Source organism: Bos javanicus, chromosome 7 (assembly GCF_032452875.1).
Source record: "Bos javanicus breed banteng chromosome 7, ARS-OSU_banteng_1.0, whole genome shotgun sequence".
NCBI classification, from domain to species: Eukaryota; Metazoa; Chordata; class Mammalia; order Artiodactyla; family Bovidae; genus Bos; species Bos javanicus.
This window is the reverse complement of record NC_083874.1, coordinates 11630710-11653022: the sequence shown is the minus strand read 5'-3', so window position 1 is coordinate 11653022 and position 22313 is coordinate 11630710. Positions and strand designations below refer to the sequence as shown.

General features: G+C 43.5%; 1 pseudogene; it reads right to left on the bottom strand.

The window, feature by feature from the left end:
• LOC133251874 (mitochondrial transcription rescue factor 1-like) overlaps positions 1 to 22313 on the bottom strand; it is a 60412-nt pseudogene that overhangs the window by 19466 nt on the left and 18633 nt on the right.

Genomic DNA, 22313 nt, shown 5'->3' with positions numbered 1-22313 from the left:
TTGGAAGAAAAGTTATGACCAACTTAGACAGCATATTAAAAAGCAGAGACATTACTTTGCCAACAAAGGTCCGTCTAGTCAAGGCTATGGTTTTTCCAGTAGTCATGTATGAATGTGAGAGTTGGACTACAAAGAAAGCTGAGCACCGAAGAACTGATGCTTTTGAACTGTTGGAGAAGACTCTTGAGAGTCCCCTTGGACTGCAAGGAGATCCAACCAGTCCATCCTAAAGGAAATCAGTCCTGAATATTCACTGGAAGGACTGATGGTGAAGCTGAAACTCCAACACTTTGGCCAGCTGATGTAAAGAACTGACTCGTTGGAAAAGACCCTGATGCTGGGAAAGATTGAAGGTGGGAAGAGAAAGGGATGACAGAGGATGAGATGGTTGGATGGCATCACCAATTCAAAGGACATGAGTTTGAGTAAACTCCAGGAGTGGGTGATGGACAGGGAGGCCTGGTGTGCTGTGGTCCATGGGGTCACAAAGAGTTGGACACGATTGAGCGACTGAACTGATTTGACTGAAGATGGGAGCCATGGAAGATTCTAAGCAGAGGAGGGACATGACCTGACTCAGGTGTTCTCAGGCGTTCCCTGGAGGTCAGATTTGTAAGAAACCCAAAAAGTCGTAGAAGTGATCACCCAACCATTGTGGGGCTCCCTCTCTCCCTGCTTCACCCCACATTCTACTCATCATCAGGGCTACTAACTCTGCCTCATACTTCACTTTCACTTGCCAAGGTTCAGACCCTCATTCGATCCATGCTGAGGGACTGTAATCTTTTCCTCTGTGTTCTGAGCCCTAACTCTCCCTTCAATTCATCATAGCCTATCAGGTTATCTGTTGGCCAATCCCCAAAAGACTTCCCACTGCCAATCCTGAACACATCCTAACTTCCACACCTCTTTGCCTCCATCCTGAATATCCTTCTATCTCCCCACCTCCAAAGTCCAGCTCAAAAGACGTTTCTGCGGATCTTTCCTGGCAGTCCAGTGGTAAGACTGCACGCTTCCAGTGCTAGAGGACATAGGTTTGATCCCTGGTCAAGGAACTAAGATCTTCCATGCCCCTGGGCACAGCCAAAATAAATAAATAAAAGGGGAATTGTAGTTGTTTTTGTTTTTTTTTTAAGATGTTTCTGGGGCTTCCCTGGTGGTCTAGTGGTTAATGAGTGGCAATTGAGGGCAGGAGGAGAAGAGGCCAACAAAGGATGAAATGGTTGGATGGCATCATCAACTCAATGGACATGAGTTTGAGCAAACTCCAGGGGATAGTGAAGGACAGGGAAGCCTGGCGTGCTGCAGTCCATGGGGTTGCAGAGTCAGACACAACTGAGCAACTGAACAACAATGACAAATTGTGGTTAAGAAAACACCAGCCCATGCAGGGGACACACATTTGATCCCTGGTCCGGGAGAATCCCACATGCCTCAGAGAGACAAAGCCTTTGGGCCACAACCACTGAAGCCTGCGAACTGAGAACCTGTGCTCTGCAACAGGAGAAACCACTGCAGTGAGAAGCCCGAGCATCGCAACAAAGTGTAGCCCCTGATTACCACAACTCAAGAAAGCCTTCAGGCAGAAATGAAGACCCAGAACAGCCAAAAATAAATGAATCTTAAAAAAAAAAAAAGATTATTCTGCTATGAAGCCTCCAAGAGAATTTACCAGCGCCCAAATCCTTCACCTGCTCACGTGTCCATGGCTCTCTACCTCCAGCATCTGCCACTCCCTGCATGGGGCTAGCTCTGGCTGCAGGATCGAAGGACAGGCCAGAGGTTCTGCGAAGTTAATACCCTTGGAATATTCCTCAACTAATGATCGATGAGAGTTGGTGGAGAAATGCCCCCAGCTTTGCAACCAGCCTGCTTGGTTCCTGGATCAGTGCCTTCCTGCTGTGTGACCTTGGGCAGGCCACTTCACCTCTCTGAGCTAGTTTCCCCATCTGTAGAATGAGGATGATGAGAGCACAGACTTCATCAAGCTCTTGTGAAGATGAAATCATTTCATTCTACGTAATGTGCTTGCAACAGTGACCCACACATGGTAATTTCCTACATGTGAGGAGTGCACGCATGCTCAGTTGTGTCTGGACTGTAGTCCGCCAGGCTCCTCTGTCCGTGGGATTTCCCAGCCAAGAATACTGGAGTGGGTTGCCATTTCCTGTTCCAGGGGATATTCTCAACCCAAGATTCGAACCTGGGTCTCCTGCATTGTAGGCAGGTTCTTTACCGTCTGAGCCACCAGGGAAACCCAAGATCCCACAAGTTGTGTGGCAAAAAAAACAAGGCAGATCCTCTTGTGCAGAGCAATATCACAACTGGAGTCATGCTCCAGACGACTGACTCCACTTGTCATCCTTTATTGTCGCTTTCTCTCTTAAACTTACTTGAATCCATTGGAACCGGAAGGTTAAATGGAAAAAAAAATAGACTGCCAGGAAAAAATAAAATAGAACTCCTCCCAGGAGAGAATGAGGCTCTAATGTTGTTCCCTTAAACTAAACATTTAAGGGACATTTGCTGTCCTCTGTGTTCTCAGGGTTAGGGGCACAGTTTTGCCTACAAACTGCATCTTTGGAATCCTTTGCCTTCAATACATGGGTTTTATTCATTTATTTGCTTGCACCGGGGCTTAGCTGCAGCACACAGAATGTTTAGTTGCAGCATTCAAACTCTTAGTTGCAGCATGCAGGATTTAGTTCCCTGACCAGGGATGGAACCCAGGCCCCCTGCATTAGGAGCACGGAGTCTTAGCCACTGGAGCTCCAGGGAAGTCCCCAGTACATGTGTTTTTGACTTGGCATTTAGCATTAATAGGAACTTCATGATCTCCCTCCTTCATTCTGCCCCTTTGACCAGCCAGCGGCTGTGGATGGTTATCAACATATTACTACGTGAAGACATGAATCCAACATGACAGTAATCATCAGTGCTGACATACATCGTTTGTTCAGCAAATATTTACTGAGTACCAACTCTGTGGCACTGTGACTCAATTATTCCACACCTTGAGAGCTTAAAACTCTCAAGATATCATCTAGAAACAGCCTCCCCATTGGAGCTGAAAGAAATTGTAGTGATGGTTTTGGCTGGAGGGAAAGAGCTGGATACCAAAATCGGAATCACTTTTAGAAAAAGAAAAAGTGAGTTGTCTGGGTGTCCAGTCCTGAAAAAAGAATATTTGAAGACTGAGCCTCCCTACATTGTTCTTGCTCACTAAGAATGAACGTGGGACTGTTGGTGGGAATGTAAATTGGTGCATCCACTATGGAGAACAGGACGGAGGTTCTTTAAGGAAACCAAAACTAGAACTACTATATGACCCTGCAATCTCACTCCAGGGCATATATCCAGAGAAAAACATGATCCGAAGGGATATGTGCACTCCAACGTTCTTTCAGAACTATTTACAACAGCCAAGGCATGGAAGCAACCCAAATGTCCATTGACAGAGGAATAGATGAAGATGTGGATACACGATGGAATATCACTCAGCCATTAAAAGAATGAAATAATGCCATTCATGGCAACACGGATGTACCTAGAGAGTGTCATATTGAGTGAAGCAATTCAGACAGAGAATAAGAAATAGCGTATGATATCTATTATTTGTGGAATCTAAAAAGAAATGATACAAATGAACTTACTTACAAAATAGAAAGAGACTCACAGACTTAGAAAACAGACTTACGGTTGCTGGGGCAGGGGAGGAAGGGATAGAGAGTTTGAGACAGTCATGTACACACTGTTGTATTTAAAATGGATAATCAACAAGAACGTATTGTATAGCACAGGGAACTCTGCTCAATGTGGTGTGGCAGCCTGGATGGGAAGGGATTTGGGAAGAATGGATACATGTATGTGTATGGCTGAGTCCCTTCATTGCTCACCGGAAACTATCACAACATTAATCGGCTCTACGCCAATTTTTAAAAAAAGTTCAAAATAAAAAAGAATGAATGTGTGAAATAATAGGGTTTAGGATATGTTTCCAATACTCATCTGACCTGTATGCTCTAAGGGAGGGGTGGGTGGGACACGTGAAACAAAGGGAAAGTTGAAGTCTGAGCTACAAAAGAAATCAGAAGTGAAAAGAAGCCAGACACATTTCTATGAAGTACGGAGAAGAGGGAAATCCATAAAGAGAGAAAGCCGGTAGGTGGTTGCCAGGTGCCAGGGGATTGAGGAATGAGAGCAACTGTTTCATGGTAGAGAGTTTCCCTTTGAAATGAACAGAAAATTTTGGAACTATTAATAAATAGAGTTAATGGTGGCACAACATTACAAATATACTAATATTGCTTAACTGGTGAAATTAAAATGGTAAAAACAGTAAACTTTATGTTGGGTGTATTTTAAATTAGAAAAGAAACTGGATACACATCCTTGCTCTGGAGAGAAATTTAAAAGTAGCCAAAATTAGCACAGAGAAGGGTGATCAATATCTTGTAATAACCTACAGTGGAAAAGAATCTGAGAAAGAAAATATATACATACATATGCTGTGCTGTGTTTAGTTACTCAGTCGTGTCTGACTCTTTGAGACCCCCTGGACTATAACCTACCCGGCTCCTCTGTCCATGGGGATTTTCCAGGCAAGAATACTAGAATGGGATGCCATGACCTCCTCCAGGGATCTTCCCAACTCAGAGATCAAACCCGGGTCTCCCACATTGAAGGTGGATAATTACCAGCTGAGCCATTAGGGAAGCCCAAGAATACTGGAGTGGGTAGCCTATCACTTCTCCAGGGAATCTTCCCGACCCCAGAATTCAAACCAGGGTCTCCTGCATTGTGTGTGTGTATATATAAATTACTTTGCTGTACGCCTAAAACTAACACAACATTAAATTAACAACACTGTAAAATAACTATACTTCAATTTTTTAATGATTAGAAAGGTAATAAATAAGTTTGTGCTAAGTCGTTCATTCTGGCTCTGAGTGAGAGACTATATCCTTGTGTTATCTGGGTCATTAAGATCTTTTTTGTACAGCCAGACATTCTGGAGTGTGAAGTCAAGCGGGCCTTAGGAAGCACTGCTGCCAATAAAGCTATTGGAGGTGCCGGAATTCCAGCAGAGCTATTTAAAATCCTAAAAGATGATGCTATTAAAGTGCTGCACTCAATACGTCTGCAAATCGGAAAACCCAGCAGTGGCCATAGGACTGGAAAAGTTCAGACCGCATCCCAGTTCCCAAGAAGGGCAGTATCAAAGAATTTTCACACCATCGGACAATTGTACTCATCTCCCATGCTAGAAAGGTCATGCTCAATATCCTGCATGCTACACTTCAGCATTATGTGCACCAAGAGCGTCCATATGTCCAAGCTGGGTTTAGAAAAGACACAGGAACCAGAGATCAAATTGCCAACATTTGCTGGATCATAGAGAAACCAGGGGAATTCTAGAAAAACATCGACTTCTGTTTCATTGACTACACTAAAGCCTTTGATTGTGTGGATCATAACAAACTGTGGAAAATTCTTAAAGAGACGGGAATACCAGACCATATTACCTGTCTTCCTAGAAACCTGTATGCGGGCCAAGAAGCAACAGTTAGAATTCTATACGGAACTGACTGGTTCAGGATTGAGAAAGGAGTACGACAAGGCTGTTTATTGTCACCCTGTTTATTTAACTTATATGCAGAGAACATCATGGGAAATGCTGAGCTGGATGAGTTACAAGCTGGAATCAAGATTGCCAGGAGAAATGTCAACAACCTCAGATACATGGATTATACCACTCTAATGGCAGAAAATGAAGAGGAACTAAAGAGCCTCTTGATAAGGGTGAAGGAGGAGAGTGAAAAATCCGGCTTAAAACTCCATATTAAACTAAGATCATGGCATCCAGTCCCATCACTTCATTGCAAATAGAAGGGGAAAAGGTGTAAGCAATGATAGATTTCCTGTTCTTGAGTTCTAAAATCACTGTGGATGGTGCATGCGGCCATGAAATTAGAAGACGGTTGCTTATTGGCAGGAAAGCTATCACAAACCTAGACAGTGTGCTCAAAAGCAAAGACATCACTTTGCTGACAAATGTCCACATAGTCAAGGCTATGGTCTTTTCACAGTCTTGTACGGATGTGAGAGCTGGACAATAAAGAAGGTAGAGCATTGAAGAACCGATGCCTTTGAACTGTGGTGCTAGAGAAGACTCTTGAGAGTCCCTTGAAAAGCAAGGATATCAAACCAGTCAATCCAAAAGGAAGTCAACCCTGAATACTCTTCGGAAGGATTAATGCTGAAGCTGCAATACTTTGGCTACCTGAGGAGAACAGCTGACTCACTGGAAAAGACCCTGATGCTGGGTAGATTGAAGGCAGAAAGAGAAGAGGGTGACAGACAATGAGATGGTTGGATGGCATCACCAATTCAATGGACATGAACTTGGGCAAACTCTGGGAGATGGTGAGGGACAGGGAAGCCTGGGGTGCTGCAGTCCATGGGGTAGTGAAGAATCGAACACAACTTCGCAACTGAACAACAAGTCGGTCATTCAGTAGTGTCCAACTCTTTGTGACTCCATGGACTGTAGCCCACCGGGCTCTTCAGTCCATGGGATTTCCCAAGCAAGAATATTGGAGTGGGTTGCCATTTCCTCCTCCAGGGGATCTTCCTGACCCACAGACTGAAACTGCATCTCCTACATCTCCTGCATTGGCAGACAGATTCTTTCACTGAGCCACCTAGGAAGCCCATAATAAATGAAACTTTACAAAACCACATTACATTCATTAATCAATTCTTGCAAGAATATCAACAACAAACAAGTAGCCAAGATTTAGTGAGCACTTACTGTGTGCCCAGCACTGAGCATCACCTGGCCTGGTCTCCCATGACCTCTACTATTGGGATGCCACAATTGGCCTGTCAACTAGGAACACTGATGAACAGACTTATGCCCCCAGTTTCTAAGAAACTGATTCTGCCCTGGAAACCAGCTGAAATGCAGATTCTAACTCAATAGGCCTGGGTGGGGCCTGAGACTCTGCATTCGAAGAGTATGCTGTCAGTCCAGGGTCTGCACTTTGAGATGAAGGTCTGGGGATTCTGACCAGCTCCCTTCCCCTCCTCCGCTCAGTCAAGTCAGTCTCGCTGACCGCCATCAGACAGGCTTGGCCTTGCCGGGAGGGGGTTAGGAGAGCATGCCAAGAGCCCTCGCCTGTCACTGTGAAGACAGTTGGCTTGAAAGATCCTGGAATAAGATTTTCTCTCACTTGCCCTCGGCCACTAAGGGCCCTCTTGTCCTGTAAGCTAGCATTTTGAAAGAAAACAAGTAAGTCAAACCTTCTGCTGGTGCTATGATGTTCAAGAGCTGCACTTGGCATTACTTTGCAGGTCATTTACCCAGTAATTTGTTCAATGTCAAATCCACCCTTGGGGGACTTCCCTGGCGGTCCAGTGGTTAAGACTCTACATGTCCATTGCAGGGGACATGGGTTTGATCCCTGCTGGGAGAACTAAGATCCCATATGCCAGTGCTGCCCACCTCCCCCGACTCCACCCCACCCCAAAAAACACACGTTAAGAAAAAAAATCTGCCCTTTGCCTCCAAAACCTTAGTTCTGATCTTTCCACTTACTTTGGGGGAGCAAGAGGGGCAGCACTGAAGTAATCTAGTCTTATCTAGAGGGATGATGGCATTTGCCTCAAGTAATATCTTTATGTGCTCAATGACTTGGTCGTTTCGGACTCTTTGCAACCCCAAGGACTATATAGCCCGCCAGGCTTCCCTGTCCGTGGAATTCTCCAGTCAAGAATACTGGAGTGGGTTTCCATTTCCTTTTACAAAAAGCAGAGTTAGGCACCATACATTGGGTGGAATACCTTTATGCGTGCCTGTATATCCCAGTGTTTTAGAGGAAAACACCAATGGGATAGTCAGCTACTAAGACCTCTGGAGCTGGGAGCTTTCCTGCAACCCCGGGCTTGGATTTCGAAAGTCTAGAAGCCAAGTTGGGGGTGAAGGGCCAGAGTCAGCCATAACAACAGGAGACTGCCTTTCTCCCCACCTCCCCACCGCCCCCGCATCCCTCCTCCATCCCCCAGAGACCTAAGACTGTCCCTGAAAGACCCCGCAGGGGAAATGGCAGGTCAGACTCTGAACAGGAAACTCAGGATGGAGCCGGAATACCTAGTGGAGATCCCTACCCCACTCCCACCCCCGCACCTAGGAGCTAAGGAATGAGGCAGCGGCCCAGGGAAGAGCGCCCCCTCTTGTCTGTTCACCACGGCGGAGGCCACTGCCTCTTGGAAGCTATTTGGTCCTCCTGTTTACATTTCCTTTTGATTCCTTCTTCCAGCTCAGTCCCTCAGGAACCCTCAAAGCCCGAGCCCCGGGAAAAGGCAGAGAAGCCCAGCCCGCGGGGTGCTTCCCCCTCCCGCCCCCACCAGCCACGTGTTCTCAGAAGCTGTCAGCGGGCGAGAGCCAGAAAGGAGAGTGATTTCTCTCATTTCTTGAGAAATAAAAGCCACCCGGAGAGTCAGCTCTGTCCAAACATTTCCTAAAGGGAGGGGTTGGTCTAGAGGGGTGCCAAGCACTGTCTCTGCTTTTCATTTGGAGCAAGGGAGGGCAGAATATTAAATATTAAACAGAACAAGAGGTTGCCTAAGACGGCGCAATTATCCTCAACAGCCATCTGCCATCTCCCTTTTTCCAAACGCATTCACGCTGCTTAGAGCACAGCAAACAAGGACCGGCGACACGGGCGATGTGAACTTTTGTTTCCGGGACCACCACCCCGTCCCCCCACCCCACAACAAAGTCGTAGGCGATGGGGGAGGGGAAGGCGCGGAAGATTCTAAGCTCGTCACTTAGTCCAGCCTGCCTGGATCTTAAAGCAAAAAGAGACTAATTTAGACTTGAGTGATGGCCGGGGGCGGGGTGGAGGACAGGAGACGGGGTTGGGGGAGACATTTAAAAAAAAGTAGAATTAGACTTAGCTTAGAAACTATCAATATTGGGGAAATGTCACAGGCCCAGAGCAGGTGGCAGAGACATCAAGTAGTACACGAGGGCTAAGGGCAGTCGAGAGAAAATGAATATTTCAGCAAGAAGTAAAAGCTGGAAATCAGGGGGTCTGCCCCCAGCAAGAGAAACTGCGGAGAGAAATAAACTGCCCACCCCCAAAGAAAAGCTATTCAGAGGAAAGAGGGAGTCATTGGGTTCTTACCTTTGCCTATACAGGTAAGGTTGCAAAAAGGAAATAAAGATTAGACTCCCTGCAAAACTCTGCCCCCCAGATTTTATCGCTCACTCACCTGTGTGGCATGGGCTCTGGCGCTCAGGCTGTTTGGTTAGTGGGCAGCGCAGCGAGTCCTCTGGCTGTCCCGAGGGTCCCACCTTGTCAGCGCCCAGGGGTCCAAGCCAGCAGATGCCCACGCATCCATTGCCTGCCCAATGGAAAGGAAAAGGGGGCCCCGGAGAAAGGAGAGAGAAAGGGGATGCCAAGAGCAGCCAAGCTCGGAGCTGAGGGCTCCCCACAAAGGCAGGTGCCAAATGGGGCTTCTGTGCCAGCTGACAGGGGGGAAAGGGAGAAGGAAGAGGAGGAGGTTTCCCTAATGTTGGGAGGAGACAGGGGAGGACTAACGTGTCATCAGCCCCTGATCATCTTCAGCAAAGTACTTAGTGCTCGGGAACCCAACACAGGGAGACTATCCAGCCTCCCATCCACAGTGCTCCTCAGGGGAAAATAAAAGGGAATTCTTACTCTCCTCTCTCTGCCCCTTAACACTGGACCGCGACCTCCCAGCACGGGGCAGGACTCTCTGGAAGGATGCTGTGTATCACCCCTCTACCTTCTTCCAGAGCAGCTTCTTTTAAGGAGCCAGAAAAGGCTCTGTCTCTCCTACTTAGTGGGTTTGCGGAAGGGGCGTGTGTAGCAGGCGGGAAGCAGCATGGATGTGGAATCACACTTATAATTTAACCATCTCCCCTCCGCCAGATTACCTAAATTATTGATGCCCTTACAAAAACACTAATTAGAGGACAGCTGCTAACCCCACCCCACCCCCAGCCTCTTCTGTTCTCTGGCGAAATAGCTTTTCTTTGAGCTCCCTCCCACCCCCTTAAGGCAAAGGCAGTTGTATGATTTGAATACAAAGGCAGCAAGAAGAAAAATTGAGTCTTTGGATGCAAAAAGGCAATTGATGGCAAGCTTCACAGGTTTGTTTGCTGCATGCGTAGACTTAGGTTTCCAAAACCGGGGTGACCCCCTTTCTCCTTTTAAAGGAAGCTCCTTTTAAAGATGAGCTGTATGTCTTATAAGAGGCATCTAGGGCAGAGAGAAGCCTCATGTTTTTCGTAAGGTGGAATCAAAATGGGAGGATTTACCTCGCTGGGGAAAGAAGCATTGTTTAGACAGGAGCAATTAAACCTGGGCTGGGTGTTAAGGAATATTAAAGCATTAGTGTTCTTTTTGTAAAGTTTCTTAGTAGTATTTTGATTGTGCTCAGTCCTGTCTGACTCTTTGCTGCCCCATGGACTGTAGCCCGCCAGGCTCATCTGACCATGGGATTTTCCAGGCAAGAATACTGTACTGGGTTGCCACTTCCTATTCCAGGGGATCTTCCCTACCCAGGGATCAAACTCATATCCCTTGTGTCTCCTGCATTGGCAGGTGGATTCTTTACCACTGTTACCACCAGGGAATCCCAGTATTTTGATTATGTTGTTTTTTAAAGTCTTTATGTATTAGGGATGCATATTGAAGTATTTATGCTTAAGGTGATAGGTCGTTTCCAGGAGTAATGAATGCATAAACAAAATTTCAGATCCTCTGTAACAGGGGAGAAGAAATGCGACTCCATATTGAATCTTTTACTTTAACCTTTGTAGTCTATTGCTTTTGCTACAATAATGTTGCCTATAGCCTGAAATATACTGGATAGCCCATTTTCAAGCCTCTGACCTTTAAAGGTATAACATTTTACCATTCACATAGAAATAACAAGTTGCAGAATGTGGAGAAGGAAATGGCAACCCTCTCCAGCATTGTTGCCTGGGAAGTTCCATTCATAGAGGAGCCTGGTGGGTTACAGCCCATAGGGTTGCAAAGAGTAGAACACGGCTTAGTGACTAAACAACAATTGCAACAAGATGGGTTGACGTTGCTGATGGGAATCACAGGATGTGCAGATTTGGCTTCTTGAAAATGCTGATTCCTCCTGCCTTCCTACAATTTCCTCTTTTTGTGGGGGGAGAGCAAATTAGCCAAGATGGCGTGGTCATGCTCTCTTGCCCCACAGCCTCTCGCTCTTGCCCCCTGTTTTATAAATGATTATGTAACAGCTGTTTCAGAGGGCAGCTGGCACATTCTGCTGAATATGTGCTTGGGTTCCTCCGACTGAACTTGCTTGGTTTGGATACACATACCAGCTCGCCCTGACCGGAGTCAGTACTGGGTACGCTTCTAGCCATTGGTTCTCATGCTCTGCTGGAAAGACCCCCTGTTGAGTGCCTGCCCCAAACAGTGTACTCTGGCCAAACGTCCATGGATTTTCCCCCTTGTAGCCACAGATGTACTGTGTTTACCAATGTTTGCTGTTTAAATGTTTTTTTCTAATTCCACGTGTTTTCCAATCTCTTTTTATAAGCCCTAGACTACAATAATGGAGAAGGCCATGGCACCCCACTCCAGTACTCCTGCCTGGAAAATCCCATGGATGGAGGAGCCTGGTAGGCTGCAGTCCATGGGGTCGCTAAGGGTCAGGCATGACTGAGCGACTTCACTTTCACTTTTCACTTTCATGCATTGGAGAAGGAAATGGCAACCCACTCCAGTGTTCTTGCCTGGAGAATCCCAGGGCTGGGGGAGCCTGGTGGGCTGCCGTCTATGGGGTCACACAGAGTCGGACACGACTGAAGTGACTTAGCAGCAGACTACAATAAACAGTTTGCACCCCCCGCAAAGTTGCAGAACAGAGAATGACATTTGTCTTGCTGGAGGTTTACTTGAACATGGTGACCTGACCTACCCAGACAGCTGCACGAACAAAGGATTCTTGACATCAAGAAGTTTGCAGCAACCAACCACACCTCCTCCCCTTTCAGTATCAAAGAAGCCTGAATTCTAACTCAGGGAAGATGGTTCTTTGGAATATTAGCCCACCATCTTCTCAGTTTGCTGGCTTTCCAAATAAAGTCGATATTGCTTACCCCACAACTTGTTTCTTGATTTATTGGCCTGTTGTGCAGCAAGCAGTAGGAGCTTGGATTCAGTAACACCTCTGTACAGTGGAATATTGTTCAGTCATTAAAAATAATGGTTCCCTGATTGGTGATGGACAGGGAGGCCTGGCGTGCTGCGATTCATGGGGTAGCAAAGAGTTGGACACGACTGAGTGACTGATCTGACTTGATCTGATCTGATGGCTCAGACTGTAAAAAATCTGCTTGAAATGTGGGAGAATCAGGTTCAATCCCTGGTCAGAAAGATCTGATGGAGAAGGGAATGGCAACCCACTCCAGTATCCTTGCCTGGGGAATTCCATGGACAGAGGAGCCTGGAGGGGTACAGTCCATGGGATCTCAAAGAGTCAGACATGACTGAATGATTAACGCACACACATTAAAGGTAAAGAAGCACTGAGACATACTACAACATGGCTGAACCTCGAAAACATGATGCTGAGTGAAAGAAGCCAGACACAAAATGTCATGTAGTGTATGATTCCCTTTATATGAAATATCCAAAATAGGCAAATCCACGGAGACAGAAAGTAGATTGGCAGTTGCCAGGAGCAGGGGGATGGGGAGATAGGGGGTGCCTGCTAGTGGGTATAGGGTTGCATTTTGAGGTGATGGAAATGTTCTAAAATGAGATAGAAAAGTGGCATGATACTGTGAATGTACTAAATGCTCTGAATTGTTCTCTTTGAAAGGGTTAGAGACTTCCCTGGTGGTCCAGTGGTTAAAACTTTGCCTTCCAGGGCAGGAGGTTCAAACCAGCCAGGTTCAATCCCTGGCTGGTCAAGGAGCCAAAAAACAAACAAAAACCCCCATAAAACAGAAGCAATATTGTAACAAACTCAATAAAGACTTTAAAAACGATCCACATCAAAAAAATCTTTAGGAACTTCCCTGGTGGTCCAGCGGCTAAGGCTCCAGAGTCCCAGTGGAGAGGGCCTGAAGTTCAATCCCTGGTCAGGGAATTGGATCCCACATGCCACAACTAAGACCTGGCACAGCCAGAAAAAAAAAAAATTGTAAATAAATAAAAAGGTTAATTTCATGTGAAAGGAATTTCCCACCAATTTTTTTTTTAATGCAGTGCAAAAGGGAGGGGAAAATAAACATGACCAACACAACATTGCTCACTGAAGAAGCTGGATTCTGGGGACAAGGGAGTCCACTGTTATTTTCATTGTGTTCTCTTTGCTTTGTGCTTAAAATGTTCTTTTTTTAAAGAGATGGAGGTAAACATTAATTAGGAAAAATGCAGCCCTTGAAGGTGGGTTTGGACCAACAGAAGTGGGGTAGAGGGGGATTCTCTGTGGGAGACTGGAACCTCAGTTCAGCAACTAGGTGAACCCCCAGGCTTCAAAGTAACTCAAAGAAAAGCCAGAGTGTGGAGGACAGAGCTGAACTGTGGCAAGCTGTGTGACCCTGAGCAAGTCACTTAAGCCTCCATCACCTCCTGTTCAAAACTAGGATAATAACACTTGAGGAGGACTGTTTTGGGTATAAAATGAGACATATGATATGAAAAGGCATTGTGTGCTGTAAAATGCTCTGCAATGTAAGATGTTATTATTGTTATGCCAGAAGCCAGAAGTCTATGCAATTAGCATTGAATTTTCCTATTTTTAAATCACATGACTTGTATGAGTCACTTGATGATGAACATAAATAGCCATCCTGGTTTCTTTAAAAGTCCTTTGAAAATGTCAAAAAGTTCTGCTTTTTCCTTTATGCAAATGAGGCCATCCTGAGTCAACCAACTTTTAAACTCTTGTGCCTTTTGCAAGAGTTGGTGAATAATAGGTTGGCCTCAATTATTCACTCCTTCCTGTATCCCTCTTCGTCACAGCTTATTGTGAGTGTCATGTATTTCCTCAACCCTTGACTTTGGACTTGCTTTGATCAACAGCATGTGGGCAGAAGTGGCAATAAGCCAGTTCCAAGCCTGGGTCTAAAGAGACCTCCCATGCCCCACCTGCCCTCTTGCTTCTCAAAAGAGTTGTCAGCATGAGCACAACTATCCCAGAATAAAGATAAAAGACCAATGGAGCTGAGTCAACCAGTCGAGCCCTATCCAGATTGGCCAACCCAGCAGACTCAGAGGTGCATGGGTATATATGTCTATTGCTTTAAGCCACTGAGCTTTAGGTTTCCCTGGTGGCTCAGATGGTAAAGAATCCACTGGCAATGTGGGAGACCCAGATTCAATCCCTGGGTCAGGAAGATCCCCTGGAGAAGAGAATGACTACTACTCTAGTATTCTTGCCTGGAGAATCCCATGGACAGAGTCACCTGGCAGGCTACATTCCATGCGGTCAAAGAGTCGGACATGGCTGAGCAACAAACACTTCACTTCTCTTCACTTCACTTCACTGAGCTTTGGGGTAGTTTGTAATGCAGCACAATTGCAACAATCTCTTGAGAGTCCCATGGACTGCAAGATCAAACCAGTCAATCCTAAAGGAAATTAACCCTGAATAGTCACTGCGAAGACTGCTGCTGAAGCTGAAGCTCCAATACTTTGGCCACCTGATACAAAGAGCTGACTCATTGAAAAAGACCCTGATGCTGGGAAAGATGGAGGGCAGGAGGAGAAGGGGCGACAGAGGATGAGATGGTTGGCATTGAGTTGGCAACACCAACTCAATGGACATGAGTTGAAGGAACTCCAGGAGAAGGTGTAGGACAGGGAAGCCTGGCATGCTGCAGTCCATAGGGTCGCAAAGAGTTGGGCATGATTGAGCAACTGAACAACAACATCTGATCCACTGGCCCAGAGAAGAAGCCCAAAGCCTGTGAAATTCAAGCACAATGAGACTGAATTAAAAATACTTCTGGTGCCCCACTTCTGCATTGTCCCTTCTAATGCTCTGTAGAACTCGCTTTTGTCCCAAATCCCTTGTAAAGAGGGCTGTGCTGCTTGTTATCCCAATCCATGGATTGTTGTCTCTTTAATGAAGGATGTAAAAGCAATGACTATATTTTTGGCAACAAAGTGAGACCCACAGAAAGTTGCTGAATCCTGTGAAGACAGCTCCTAGACATAGGATCTGTGGGTAAAAGAATTTAATGAAGATAGACTTTCACTGTATTTCAGCTTTAGCCTTTCAGATTTGCTCCTCCCTCTGAATCTTATAGGCTTCCTGGTGACTCAGACAGTAAAGCATCTGCCTGCAGTGCAGGGGACCCGGGTTCCATCCCTGGGTTGGGAAGATCCCCTGGAGAAGGAAATGGCAACCCACTCCAGTGCTCTTGCCTGGAAAATTCCATGGACTGAGAGGCTATTCAGAGCCTGGTAGGCTACAGCCCATGGATACAACTGAGTGACTTCACTTCACTTCACTGAGTCTTAAGACCAGAGATCAAGCCTTGAGCCTTTTGAGTGGGAGCACTGACTCCAAGACCCTAGACTACCAGAGAACTAACCCTAGGGAGGATCAAATAGTGAGAACTCATACAAACGAAACCACTTGAATACAAGACCTGGCATCACCCAACTACCAGTAGCACCCTGTGCAGCACACCTCATCTAAACAACAAACAAAACAAAAATACAAACCAAATCATCAGCAGACAGGATCACCACCTCACTCAATGCTGCACATCAGAGGAAAACAAACAAACAAACAAAACCTCAGCACAAATCTCACCCTATATAAAACTTACACAAACCACAGGACCAAGCTTCAGTTCAGTTCAGTCGCTCAGTCGTGTCCGACTCTTTGCGACCCCATGAATCGCAGCATGCCAGGCCTCCCTGTCCATCACCAACTCCCAGAGTTCACTCAGACTCACGTCCATCAAGTCAGTGATGCCATCCAGCCATCTCATCCTCTGTAGTCCCCTTCTCCTCCTGCCCCCAATCCCTCCCAGTATCAGAGTCTTTTCCAGTGAGTCAACTCTTCGCATGAGGTGGCCAAAGTATTGGAGTTTCAGCTTTAGCATCATTCCTTCCAAAGAAATCCTGGGGCTGATCTCCTTCAGAATGGACTGGTTGGATCTCCTTGCAGTTCAAGGGACTCTCAAGAGTCTTCTCCAACACCACAGTTCAAAAGCATCAATTCTTCGGCACTCAGCTTTCTTCACAGTCCAACTCTCACATCCATACATGACCACAGGAAAAACCATAGCCTTGACTAGACGGACCTTTGTTGGCAAAGTAATGTCTCTGCTTTTGAATATGCTATCTAGGTTGGACATAACTTTCCTTCCAAGGAGTAAGCGTCTTTTAATTTCATGGCTGTAGTCACCATCTGTAGTGATTTTGGAGCCCCCCAAAATAAAGTCTGACACTGTTTCCACTGTTTCCCCATCTATTTCCCATGAAGTGATGGGACCGGATGCCATGATCTTCGTTTTCTGAATGTTGAGCTTTAAGCCAACTTTTTCACTCTCCACTTTCACTTTCATCAAGAGGCTTTTTAGTTCCTCTTCACTTTCTGCCATAAGGGTGGTGTCATCTGCATATCTGAGGTTATTGATATTTCTCCTGGCAATCTTGATTCCAGGAAAATTGTGTTTCTTCCAGCCCAGCGTTTCTCATGATGTACTCTGCATATAAGTTAAATAAGCAGGGTGACAATATACAGCCTTGGCGTACTCCTTTTCCTATTTGGAGCCAGTCTGTTGTTCCATGTCGAAGCTTAGGAGGGCAGAAACCAAAAGGAATAAAGAATTCAAATTTGAAGCCTGGGAAAAGGAGACTGCAAACACAGTAAGTTTAAAAAAATAACAATGAAAAGGAACAAACTAGAAACACATAAGTGCAAATAAATGAAGAGTAAATAGGCAAACTACCTGAAAAAGAATTCAGAATAATGATAGTAAAGATGATCAAAAACCTTGAAAACAGAATGGAGAAGAAGCAAGAATCAATTAACAAAGACCTAGAAGAATTAAAGAATAAACATACAGAGACAAACAACACAATTACTGAAATTAAAAATACTCTAGAAGGAATCAATAACAGAATATCTGAAGCAGAAGAATGAGTCAGTGGGCTGGAAGATAAAATGCTGGAAATAACTTCTGAAGAGCAGAATAGAGTAGAAAGAATGAAAAGAACTGAGGATAGTCTCCAAGACCTCTGGGATATTATCAAATGCACCAACATTTGAATTATAGAAGTTTCAGAAAAAGAAGAGAAAAATAAAGGGTATAGGAAAATTTTTAAGAGATTATAGTTGAAAATTTCCGCAACATGGAAATGGAAATAGTCAATCAAGTCCAAGAGGAACAGAGTCCCATACAGGATAAACCCAAGGAGAAACACACCAAGACACTAATCAAACTAATAAAGACTAAACACAAAGAAAGAATATTAAAAGTAGCAAGGGAAAAGCAACAAGTAACATACAAGAGAAACCCCAAAGATTTAACAGCTGATCCTTCAGCAGAAATTCTGCAGGCCAGAAGGGAATGGCAGGATATATTTAAAGTACTGAAAGGGAAAAACCTACAACTAAGATTACTGTACCCGGGAAGGATCTCATTCAAAATTGATGGAGGAATAAAAAGCTTTTCAGACAAGCAGAAGTTAAGAGAATTCAGTATCACCAAACCAGCTTTACAACAAATGTTAAATGGGCTTATATAGACAAGAAATACAAGAGAAGAAAAAAGTTCTACAAAATCAATCTCAAACAATTAAAAAAATGGCAATAGGAATATACATATCAATAATTACTTTAAATATAAATGGATTAAATGTTCCAACCAAAGGACACTGACTGGCTGAATGGTTACAAAAACAAGACCCATGTATATGCTGTCTACAAGAAACCCACTTCAGGCTTAAAGACACATATAGACTGAAAGTGAGAGGATGGGAAAATATATTCCATGCAAATGGGAAGCAAAAGAAAGCTGGAGAAGAACACCTCATATCAGACAAAATAGACCTTAAAATAAAGAAGATTACAAGAGATAAGGAAGGACACTACATAATGATCAAAGGATCAATCCAAGAGAAAGACATAACAATTGTAAATATCTATGCACCCAACATAGGAGCACCTCAATACATAAGACAAACACTAACAGACATATAAGGAGAAACTGACAGTAACACAATAATAGTAGGAGACTTTAACACCTGTCACACCAATGGACAGATCATCAAAACAGAAAATTAATAAGGAAACACAAGTCTTAAATGATACACAAGTCTTAGATGATATCTTCAGGACATTCCATCCAAATGCAGAAGAATACACCTTCTTCTCAAGTGCACGTGGAACGTTTTCCAGAATAGACCACATCTTAGGTCACAAACCAAACCTCAGTAAATTAAAGAAAATTGAAATCACATCAAGCATCTTCTCCAACCACAATGCTATGAGACTAGATATCAATTACAAGAAAAAATTGTAAGAAACACAAACACATGGAGATTAAACAATACATTTCTAAATAACGAATAGGTTACTAGAGAAATCAAAGGGAAGTAAAAAAATTTCTAGAAACAAATGACAATGAAAACATGACAACTCAAAAACCTATGCTGCTGCTGCTGCTAAGTCACTTCAGTCATGTCCGACTCTGTGCACCCCAGAGACAGCAGCCCACCAGGCTTCCCTGTCCCTGGGATTCTCCAGGCAAGAACACTGGAGTGGGTTGCCATTTCCTTCTCCAATGCATGAAAGTGAAAAGTGAAAGTGAAGTCGCTCAGTTGTGTCCGACTCTTCACGACCCCATGGACTGCAGCCTACCAGGCTCTTCCATCCATGGGATTTTCCAGGCAAGAGTACTAGAGTGGGGTGCCACATTCCAAGAGGGAAGTTTATAGTAATACAATCCTACCTCAAGAAACAAGAAAAACATCGAACAGACAACCTAACTTTATACCTAAAACAACTGGAAAAAGAACCAAACACACACCCACACACCAAAATTAGTAGAAGGAAAGAAATAATACAGATCAGAGCAGAAATAAATGAAAAAGAAATGAAAGAAACAATAGTAAACATTAATAAAATTGAAAGCTGGTTCTTTGAGAAAATAAACAAAATTGACAAACCTTTAGCCAGACACATCAAGAAAAAAAGAGAGAAGAATCAAATCAACAAAATTAGAAATGAAAAAGGAGAGATTAAAACAGACAATGAAGAAATACAAAGGATTATAGAGACTATTAAGAACAACTATATGGCAATAAAATGGATAAACTGAAAAAAGTGGACAGATTCTTAGAAAAATTCAATCTTCCAAGACTGAACCAGGAAGAAATAGAAGTTATGGACAACCCAATGATAAGTACTAAAATTGAAGCTGTGATCAAAATTCTCCCAAAAAACAAAAGCCCAGGACCAGATGGCTTCAAGGGAGAATTCTATCAAACATTTAGAGAAGAGCCAATGCCTATCCTTCTAAAATTCTTTCAAAAAATTGCAGAGGAAGGAGCACTTCCAAACTCATTCTACAAGGCCACCATTCATCCTGATATCAAAACCAGACAAAGACAACACACAAAAAAGAAAACTACAGGCCAACATCACTGATGAGCATAGATGCAAAAATCCTCAACACAATTTTTGCAAACAGAATTCAGCAACACATGAAAAAGCTCATACACCATGATCAACTTGGATTTGTTCCAGGGATGCAAGGATTCCTAAATGTATGCAAGTCAATCAATGTGATACACCATATTAATAAATTGAAAGATAAAAATCATATGATAATCTCAATAGATGCAGAAGAAGCCTTTGACAAAATTTAGCACCCATTTATGGTTGAAACTCTTCAAAAAATGGGCATAAAAGGAACCTACCTCAACATAGTAAAACCCATATATGATAAGCCTACAGCAAACATTATTCTCAATGGTGAAAAACTGAAAGCATTCCCCCTAAGATCAGGAACAAGACAAGGGTGTCCACTTTCTCCACTATTATTCAATATAATTCTGGAAGTCCCAGCTACAGCAATCAGAGAAGAAAAAAAATAAAAGGATTCCAGATCAGAAAAGAAGAAGTAAGCCTCTCTCTCTTTGCAGATGACATGATACTGTATATAGAAAACCCTAAAGATAGTGTCAGAAAATTACTAGAGCTAATCAGTGAATTTAGCAAAGTTACAGGATACAAAATCAATACACAGAAATCACTTGCATTTCTATATACTAACAATGAAAAATCAGAAAGAGAAATTAAGGAATCATTCCCATTCACCATTGCAACAAAAAGAATTAAATATCTAGAATAAACTTACCTCAGGAGACAAAAGAACTGTACACAGAAAATTATAAGACACTAATGAAAGAAATCAAAGATGACACAAACAGATGGAGAGATATTCCATGCTCCTGGGTAGGAAGAATCAATATTGTGAAAATGACTATACTACCAAATGCAATCTACAGATTCAATGAGATACCTATCAAATTACCAATGACATTTTTCACAGAACTAGAACAAAAAATTTCACAATTCACATGGAAACACAAATGATCCCGAATAGCCAAAGCGATCTGGAAAAAGAAGAATGGAGCTGGAGGAATCAACCTTCCTGACTTCAGATTATACTATAAAGCTACAGTCAACGAGACAGTATGGTGCTGTCACAAAAACAGAAATATTGACCAACAGAACAAGATAGAAAGCCCAGAAATAAATCCACGCACCTATGAGTATCTTTTTTTTTTTAACTTTTAAGGACAAACTTGATTTAAATCTTGTGTCATATTAGTATACTTCTAAATTCAGAGTATTAGTCAAACTGGAACAGCAAAGCTTCAGAAACAAAACAAAAATTTTGTAGGAGTTACTGCTAACAAAGCCATCCCCCCAAGTAGTATCATATAATATGCTTGTCAGAAACCTATAATTTTCTATCTTAAACACTATTATTCAGAAGAAACCAAAATACCCTTTTTTTTTTTTTTGCAATGTGAGTAATGTGTTAGCAAACTGTTTAGCAAAATAAATCCTCCCAACTGATTAGAAAGACGACATATTTAAAGGGAGAGGAAACATCTCACCTCCACATATACAGAAACAGCACTATAAATACACCACACAGGCAGTCTAAGATCTGTTTTGTTTTCAACACAAAGTTTTCAAAAATGACAATTTCTCGTGTCTACACCTCTCAATTTTCTCAAATATTTTTGTTGGTCTGGTAAAGATGGCACTTATTGCAGAGCAGCTTTGGACTGACTGATCACACGTGCAGATCCACAGTTAAATCTCTGTCATCTCCAGGCCTCTTTTCTCAGATGGACTCTTATCCAATTTGGGTGTACCGTTCCAGACATCTCAGTGTTCACCACCTCCTCTATGCCATTTGAAAGGTCCAAAACCTTTGTGCCCTCTTCAGTTATTTCCAAAATCTCACATTTAGACCACGTGTTTCTGAGACTTGACCACACAACACATTTGGATCTGACAGTAAATCCATTCAGAGTGTACATGTTCTCTGGTTGAGCCATCCGCGCTAACTGGTAAGACCTGTCGGCTGGGCCAACCACTCAGGGTTGCTCCACTGTGCAGGCATTTGCAGCGCAAGGTGCCCTCATGGGTACCTTATTGTTGACAAAGGAGACAAGTATACGCAATGGGGCAAAGACAGCCTCTTCAATAAACGGTGCTAGGAACTGGACAGCTACATGTAAAAGAAAGAAATTACAACACTTCCTAACATCAAACACAAAGATAAACTCCAAATGCATTAAAGACCTAAATGTAAGACCCAAAACTATAAAACTCTCAGAGGAAAACACAGGCAGAACACTCGATGACATGAATCAAAGCAAGATCCTCCATGACCCCCCTCCTACAGTAACGGAAATAAAAACAAAAGTAAACAAGTGGGACATGATTAAACTTAAAAGCTTTTGCACAGCAAAGGAAACTACAAGCAAGGTGAAAAGACAACCCTCGGAATGGGAGAAAATAATAGCAAATGAAACAGCTGACAAAGGATTAATTTCCAAAATATACAAGCAGCTCATACAACTCAATACCAGAAAAACAAACAACCCAATCAAAAAGTAGGAAAAAGACCTAAACAGACATTTTGCCAAAGAAGACATACAGATGGCTAACAAACACATGAAAAGATACTCAACATCACTCATTATTAGAAAAATGCAAATCAAAACCACAATGAGATG